A 6,058-nucleotide genomic window follows, 5' to 3' on the forward strand; every position below is an offset into this window, starting at 1 on the left:
CCTGACGCCCGCCCTGCAAGGCTCTACCTTCGCTAGAGTATACACGCATTGGTTGAAATGCACAAATTGAAGACCACTGTGCCAGACTGGATTTCAAGAGTCGAACCACTATGCGAGCTGAAGGAATTTTAACTTGACAAAGGCAACTCGTATGAGCCTGCCGGCTTCTGTATTAACAGTGTCATGCTTGTGGTAATCGCTCTGCTGTGAGCATTCCGTTTGTAGCGCGTTTTTGCTGGTTTTGTGTTGGTGATGACCGGCAATAAAGAAAGAAAAGGGCTCGTTGGTCTAGGGGTATGATTCTCGCTTAGGGTGCGAGATGTCCCGGGTTCAAATCCCGGACGAGCCCTGTCTTCATTTTCCTTGCGCTGGTGGCTGCCACTGCTTTTGCTAATCCCACGCTCATTTCGTAGCCTGCGTCGTTGGCTGACTTGCCGCTGCACTCATTCATGCACCATTAAACACTCAGGCAGAGAGCGCCTGTTAATTCTTCATTTATGGTTTGCCCCTTGTCAGATATGATAGAAATTCACTGAGCGACCCTATTGCGAAAACCAGTGCCACTGGGTGCTAGCGCTCCAGCGCAATACCTGATTATGGTCCCAGTATGACGCTGGAAACTGGGCGCACTGGGACGCGGCATACTGGGACGCTTCGCACTGGCGGCACTGTTCGCCCGGAGAAAAAAAGGCGTGGGATAAAAATTAAAAAGTAAGAAGTAAGGAAACAAGTTAGGTACATAAAAAAAAACCTAAAAAAGTGAAAAAATATATTAGTGCACCAAGCGCGCGCCTCCAACTACGTTCCTAGGTGCTTATCAATTACTAGCTCAGCACGCTAACCACTCGGCCACGCCGAGAACTGGATTTTCCTGAAACAGTTCTGCTTTTTATGTTATGAACCGCATTTATAAGGCTGGGACTTCATGTTTCGCAGTCTACAGGCCATTGCTACCGCTCTAACAATTGCAACTTCTTGATCATTTTAGCTTGCTGTCTGCTCTCACGACTTGCAACTAATGTTCTGGGTGCCTATGCGCGCTTTTTTGTGCACTGGAATCATTTTAACATGTGGAGTTCGACATCGCTGGCAAATTTACCAACGCCGGCTCTTGGGTGGTGCTCTGCTGCCGTAGGCGTAATTTTCGCTGAACACGGAGCTTTAGTAGAAGCCTTCAAGGAAAAAAGTGCGACCGAGCTTCAATACCGGCAAGTGCCGCAGCGATGGCCCTAATTGCGTGTAATTAAACCTTATTTGTATGTAAACATTGCGGGAAGCGTTGCGATGACCGAGGGCTCGGCTGCTTGATACGCAGAGTAAGAAGGAGCGCAAATGCTTGAGAAACACGCCAAATGTTATGTATTACAAGCTATGTTGTTGCTTTTTCTCTCATGGGCCCATCGCTCGATAAGCTACTCTCTTCCTGGTTTTAGTTTTTCTTTCTGCTGTTTATACTGGGCCGTGGTGCAGGCTACGCTCTCATGCGATTGAGCCCGCATTGAACATTTTGACAGTAATCATTGTGTTAGAGTGCCCTTAAAATCAGCTGTGAAGTTGGTTATGCATGGTAGCCCACATTATTCAATTCCAGCTTTAGTTGTGCGTTAATCGCCAGTGTGTCATGAGATCGAGGCGCGGCGGTCGTTGTCTCTCTCGAAACGCTCGAAACGACCTATGGAAACATGGAAGCTCTAGAAAAAAGATACTGCCTTTGTTTTCTTACAAATCCGCAACGACTTCGCCGCAAAAAGCGCTTGCTTGAACCATATTTTTCATATGCCCCCCGATGGTCGATTGAAAGTACGCTGTTGCCCTGTTGGCCCCTGAGGGATGCTACTCCGGCTGACGCCGCAGGCCGCACCGGCTATACTGGGGCACTGGGACCAGTGCGGCCCCAGCGCACATACAGCGCTTCTCCCAGTGCATCGCGGATGCCAGCGACACATCCAGCGTCAAAAGGCTAATCCCAGCCTTTTTCTTCCATCACACCAGTGCAGCCAGTGTCTTCCCGTTACTGCTTCAGTGAATATCGCAGACCTCCAGCGTGCCCAGCAGATCCAGTGCAAAACCAGCGCGAAAATCTTACTGGTTCCGCATTGGAGACGCTGGTTTTTGCAATAGGGGACTGTTCACTCCTGTGCTGGGCTCGTTGGTCTAGGAAAGTGCTTAGGGTTCTGGCATGGGGAGTGGTCATCGACACCCAATGTTTTTGCCAACGTAACCTGGGTCACAACACCGGTGAAGTATTTGGGCGTACCTTTGGAATGCTATGAAGACAGTGATTCATTCTGGCGTGCACAAGCTCAAGAAATAAGCGAGAAGGTCGACAAGTGGAAAGGGGCGCCGCTATCTATCTTCGCACGAGCCACTGTGTGCAATCTGTTTTTTGTGGAAAAGTTGTGGTATGTCATGCAGGTACTTCATTGTTCCAGGTTAAATGTACAAGAGCTTCATCGAGTTTTTTTCAGTATTTGGGCATCCAAATGGGAAAGGTGTAGCCGAGATAACTTGTTTCGCCGGGTTCGAGAAGGTGGACTTGGCCTTGCTCATCTATTTGTACGCCAACTGGTTAATCGTTTTATTTTCCTCCGTGACGTCTCAGACCCTTTCTTACGTACTGCGTGCCAAGTAAGGCTCGTGCGGGCAGTGCCCAATTTTGTTGTCTCTACGAGAAGTATTCCAGGGCGAATTTCCAAGTTTTTTCAAGAAATAGTAAGCAGTGTCCGAATTTTAACTGCTTGTTTTTCGGTAGAATACTTGAGTACAATCAAAAAGAAGAAACTGTACAACGATATTTGTGACAACCTTTTTCCTCTTCCTATGTAGAGAGCCTTGTACAGCGAGAGTCTAGGTCAAGACGTATTAAAACGCGTGAAAAGAATGCCAGTTTCTCCGGGGGTAAAGACGTTTTTCTTTAAGCTACATACAGGTACATTATCGGTGAAAACATTTTTCGAAGACAAGGGTTTTTATCTGCCTTGGGGTTCACAATGCCTAATATGTAAACAACCAGAGACAATAGACCATGTGTTTCTGCACTGCTGGGAGGGGATTTATTTTTGGGACGTATTACAAAGAACACTTAAAAAGAATTACCTTTAGATCCACACGGAATCAGGTTCCTGCCGACAGATAATGAAGATGATGTACCCCTAGACACCGTAATGTTGCTAGGATTACACAGTCTTTGTCGGTCCCGAATGGCGGGCTTCCACGTTGACCCTGAAGCTCGCCCTGCAAGGCTCTACTTTCGCGAGTGTATGTACACCTTTGTTGAAATGCACAAAGCGATGAGTGCAGTCCCAGCATCGGTGGTGAAAGTTGATCCATTGGTAGAGTTGAAAGAATTTTAACTCGACAACGTCAACCCCAATAGGGTCAACGGCTTTTTTACCTGTGTCATATTTATGTGAACATTACGAGCTGGAGTGTTCAGTTCAATTTGTGTGTCAACCTTGGTTATGTGTATGACAGCCTGCAAGAAAGGAAAAAAAAAAGGCTCGTTGGTCTAGGGGTATGATTCTCGCTTAGGGTGCGAGAGGTCCCGGGTTCAATTCCCGGACGAGCCCTCTCTTCTTTTTCTTTGCGCTGGTGGCAGCCTCTGCTTTTGCTAATCGCACGGTCATTTCGTAGCCTGCGTCGTTGTCTGCCTTGCCGCTGCACTCATTCATGCACCATTAAACACTAAGCAGAGAGCACCTGTTAATTCTTCATTTATGGTTTGCCCCTTGTCTGGTAGGATAGAAATTAACTGAGCGACTGTTCACTCCTGTGCTGGGCTCGTTGGTCTAGGGGGATTCTGCTTCCGGCCACGCCAGTGAACGGACGCAGGATGCAGGGCTCCTCAGGAGCGGCTTCAGCGGCCATGTCAGGCCGCGGTAACAGGATTTCTGAACAGGAAAATACTTATCAGGTTGTTTTGCCTGCACTGACAACAGGTCGGTTTGTTTTGAATACCGTTTTTTTGCACGCCGATATCAGGGCGCGCCCGTACCAGGTGGAAGATTTCCGGGATGCGTTAGCGCAGCACTCGCTAATACCCGATGCTATCGCAATGGGGGCGTATCGGATGAGCCACTTCTGGGCCGTCACTCTCGAGGATACTGAAGCAGTGACCACGATTGTGAGTGTAGGTGAGCTTTGTGTGAAAAACGGTCGCTGCTTGGTGATAGACCCGGCGAACCAGGACGTGCGGCTGAAACTTCACTGGCTGCTACACAACATGCGAGACGAGGATGTTCGTGCTGCCTTTGCGCCGTACGGAAAGGTATCCGAAGTTACACGGGAGCGCTCGCGAGTTAAAGGTATGTTTGAAAAGGGCTCAACTACTAGACTCGTCACGTTGAAGCTAAAAGCTGGCATGAAGCTCGACGACCTGCCGCATCAGCTGAATGTTAGCGGTGAGCTGGCGCTCGTTATTTTGCCAGGCAGACCCCCCCCCCCCCCACCCCCCCCCCCTGTGCCTACGCTGCCGGAGTACGGGTCACATCCGCAAAGAGTGCCGGGTTCCTCGCTGCGGAACCTGTCGACGGTTCGGGCATGAAGACAGCCAGTCTGCTCGTACCTACGCTAGCATTGCCGGACCTGGGCCAGCGAAGAGTCGTCGGAGTTAATAATGGACGAGGTGGATGCGGAGGAGGCTGCTGACATTCGAGGTCAGTCAACAAAACAGGACGCGCCTTCTATGACTGTTTTATCAAAGCATAAGGTGACGGTGCCCAGTCAAGAGAATGAAACTCGGCAAGCATTGCAAGATCCGTCACAGGACCATGAAGGCGCGTCAACGGAAGCATCAGAAGATGTAATCAATTACATCTTCTGCCTGGCAAAATAACGAGCGCCAGCTCACCGCTAACATTCAGCTGATGCGGCAGGTCGTCGAGCTTCATGCCAGCTTTTAGCTTCAACGTGACGAGTCTAGTAGTTGAGCCCTTTTCAAACATACCTTGAACTCGCGAGCGCTCCCGTGTAACTTCGGATACCTTTCCGTACGGCGCAAAGGCAGCACGAACATCCTCGTCTCGCATGTTGTGTAGCAGCCAGTGAAGTTTCAGCCGCACGTCCTGGTTCGCCGGGTCTATCACCAAGCAGCGACCGTTTTTCACACAAAGCTCACCTACACTCACAATCTTGGTCACTGCTTCAGTATCCTTGAGAGTGACGGCCCAGACGTGGCTCATCCGATACGCCCCCATTGCGATAGCATCGGGTATTAGCGAGTGCTGCGCTAACGCATCCCGGAAATCTTCCACCTGGTACGGGCGGGCCCTGATATCGGCGTGCAAAAAAACGGTATTCAAAACAAACCGACCTGTTGGCAGTGCAGGCAAAACAACCTGATAAGTATTTTCCTGTTCAGAAATCCTGTTACCGCGGCCTGACATGGCCGCTGAAGCCGCTCCTGAGGAGCCCTGCATCCTGCGTCCGTTCACTGGCGTGGCCGGAAGCAGAATCCCCCTAGACCAACGAGCCCAGCACAGGAGTGAACAGTCGCTCAGTTAATTTCTATCCTACCAGACAAGGGGCAAACCATAAATGAAGAATTAACAGGTGCTCTCTGCTTAGTGTTTAATGGTGCATGAATGAGTGCAGCGGCAAGGCAGACAACGACGCAGGCTACGAAATGACCGTGCGATTAGCAAAAGCAGAGGCTGCCACCAGCGCAAAGAAAAAGAAGAGCGGGCTCGTCCGGGAATTGAACCCGGGACCTCTCGCACCCTAAGCGAGAATCATACCCCTAGACCAACGAGCCTTTTTTTTTTCCTTTCTTGCAGGCTGTCATACACATAACCAAGGTTGACACACAAATTGAACTGAACACTCCAGCTCGTAATGTTCACATAAATATGACACAGGTAAAAAAGCCGTTGACCCTATTGGGGTTGACGTTGTCGAGTTAAAATTCTTTCAACTCTACCAATGGTTCAACTTTCCCCACCGATGCTGGGACTGCACTCATCGCTTTGTGCATTTCAACAAAGGTGTACATACACTCGCGAAAGTAGAGCCTTGCAGGGCGAGCTTCAGGGTCAACGTGGAAGCCCGCCATTCGGGACCG

General features: G+C 49.7%; 3 non-coding genes across 3 annotated transcripts; 2 read left to right on the forward strand and 1 right to left on the reverse strand.

The window, feature by feature from the left end:
• Positions 1 to 277: 277 nt before the first annotated feature.
• On the forward strand, positions 278 to 349 carry TRNAP-AGG (transfer RNA proline (anticodon AGG)). The gene has a single exon. It is a non-coding gene; the product is annotated as a tRNA-Pro (tRNA).
• Positions 350 to 3,497: 3,148 nt separating this feature from the next.
• Positions 3,498 to 3,569, forward strand: TRNAP-AGG (transfer RNA proline (anticodon AGG)). The gene has a single exon. It is a non-coding gene; the product is annotated as a tRNA-Pro (tRNA).
• Positions 3,570 to 5,680: 2,111 nt separating this feature from the next.
• Positions 5,681 to 5,752, reverse strand: TRNAP-AGG (transfer RNA proline (anticodon AGG)). Its single transcript has one exon. It is a non-coding gene; the product is annotated as a tRNA-Pro (tRNA).
• Positions 5,753 to 6,058: the final 306 nt, after the last annotated feature.

This window comes from Amblyomma maculatum, chromosome 4, assembly GCF_055883805.1.
Source record: "Amblyomma maculatum isolate TAMU_Amacu chromosome 4, ASM5588380v1, whole genome shotgun sequence".
NCBI lineage: Eukaryota > Metazoa > Arthropoda > Arachnida > Ixodida > Ixodidae > Amblyomma > Amblyomma maculatum.